Raw genomic sequence first — 2,580 nt, forward strand, 5'->3', positions numbered from 1 at the left:
GTAGGGGCGGTGATCATGGTGGTGGTGTTGGTGGTGATGGGGGTGGGGGCGGTGTCACGGTGGCGGTGGTGGTGGTGGTGATGGTCAAGGAGGTTTAAGGGGTCGTGGTGATGGTGGTGGTGGTAGTGATGGTTCACTGTGCCCAAGACTATAATCAAGAATGGCGGTGTTGTTGAAAACTTTCCTGCAAAAAAATTATAGAGAAGTTCGGAAAATTGAAAATAAAGGGAAAATGAGCAGAGAGAGAGAGAGAGAGAGAGAGAGAGAGAGAGAGAGAGAGAGAGAGAGAGAGAGAGAGAGAGAGAGAGAGAGAGAGAGAGAGAGAGAGAGAGAGAGAGAGAGAGAGAGAGAGAGATTTACATAGATTTACATAGAAAATCAGACCACACAGACCCCTTGGTCCAGACTAGGTGGTCTGTCCTTAAACCTAAGTGATTTTACATTAATCAGATGGTTCCAAAACGTTGCTTTTCTACTCTAGTTAATATTAAGTTGAAGGAAGTGACGGTCGAGCTTGTTTTTAAAGGGGTCAATCGCGTTACACTGGACCACTGATGGTGGGAGCTTATTCCATTCTCGCACTACAATGTTGGTGAAGAAAAATTTGGTGCAGTCTGAATTTACTTGTCTACATTTGAGTTGTGTGCCATTGCTCTTCGTTCGCAAAGTGTCATCGATCATAAACAATTTTGTTCTGTCTACATTCGTGAAACCATTAAGTATTTTAAAACATTCGATCAGTTTTCCTCGGAGGCGACGTTTCTCAAGAGAGAACATGTTAAGGGTGGAAAGCCTTTCTTCGTAGGATTTGTTGCGCAAGGAAGGGATCATTTTTGTTGCTCGACGCTGAACACCTAGTTTAGCAATGTCCTTTGCATGGTGGGGAGACCAAAACTGTACCGCATATTCCAAGTGGGGTCTAACTAAACTATTGTAGAGCGGAAGTATTACATCTTTATTCTTGAATAAAAAGTTTCTTTTAATGAAGCCCAACATTCTGTTCGCTTTATTTGCTGCACGATGCATTGATGTGAGAATTTGAGGTTTGACGCGATTTTAATCCCCAGGTCCTTAACGCATTGAACGCTTGTGAGTTTAACGCCGAGTATTTCGTAATCGAACTTCTTATTTTTTGTTCCAACTTGAAGGACCTGGCACTTGTCTATGTTAAAGGGCATCTCCCATTTATCCGACCAAGCTGAAATTTTGTGCAAATCCTCTTGGAGGCTTTGCCAGTCTTCGTCAGTGAGAACCGAGTTACCAATCTTTGTGTCGTCTGCAAATATACTAATGCGATTATTGAGTCCAACATCCACGTCGTTGATGTAAATAATGAAGAGCACTGGGACAAGAACCGAGCCCTGAGGGACGCCACTAGTGACCGGCGCCCACTCTGAGCTAAATCCGTCAATCACAACTCTTTGTTGTCTGTTGCTCAACCAATTCGCGATCCATTGGTTTACTTGACCGTCAATGCCTATTTGCTTTAATTTATAAAGTAATTTATGATGTGGGACTTTATCAAACGCTTTCTGGAAATCAAGATAGACTACGTCCACTGATTTGGTTACGTCATAAATTGAGAAGAGATCGTTATAAAAGGTCAGTAGGTTTGACAGGCAGGATCTTTTGTTACGGAAGCCATGTTGTGAATCCCCAATTAATGAGTGGCTTTCGAGGTAACTCACAATTTTGTCTAATTATGCTCTCGAGTAGCTTACCTAAAATTGAAGTTAGACTAATGGGTCGGTAGTTACCTGGTATTTTTTTGTCTCCTTTCTTAAAAAATCGGTGTCACGTTAGCCTTTTTCCAATCCGAAGGGACGATGCCTTGTCGCAAGGACATATTGAATACGGTAGTGAGGGAGGAGAGTATTTCGCTCTTTGTTTCTTTAAGCAGTATAGGATATACTTTGTTGGGTCCGGGACTTTTATTTGTTTTAAGTGAATGGAGAGCTTTAAGGACTTCATCGGTTGTTATTTCAAAATTAGGCAATGCATGCTCGAGATTTACAATAGTACTGGTGTTGGTGGTAGCGAGAGGAAGACTGTTAGTATTAAACACCGAGGAAAAGTAATTGTTTAAGAGGTTTGCAATGTGTTGGCTGTCAGTCACTAGTGCACCGTCGCTGTTTGTTAAAGGTCCAGTACTACTTTTGATCGCCTTTCTGTTGTTTATGTAACTGAAGAAAGATTTCGGATTATTTTTACAGTTGGCTGCAATATTTTCTTCATATCTACGCTTTGCCTGACCTACTAGTCTTTTTACTCGTCGCCTGGCATCATTATAAAGTCTAATGTTTTCGGGCGTGCTTTGTTCTTTCTTTAACCTGTAAAACAATTTTCTTTCATTGACTGATTGTTTAATTTCGCTATTAAACCACGGTGGGCTTTTATTAGTGTTAATTCGCTTCTCGCACAAGGGGACGAATGTGTTCTGCTGAGTGAGTAAGTGATTTTTAAAGCTTAGCCAGGCTTCATCTACGTTGCCGTCATCTGATAGTTGATTTCTACGAAGTTAGCTCTTTTGAAATTGGGGACCTTTACTTTATTTTCAGTCACTGATGATTGAGCTCTAAT

Source organism: Eriocheir sinensis, unplaced genomic scaffold, assembly GCF_024679095.1.
Source record: "Eriocheir sinensis breed Jianghai 21 unplaced genomic scaffold, ASM2467909v1 Scaffold231, whole genome shotgun sequence".
NCBI lineage: Eukaryota > Metazoa > Arthropoda > Malacostraca > Decapoda > Varunidae > Eriocheir > Eriocheir sinensis.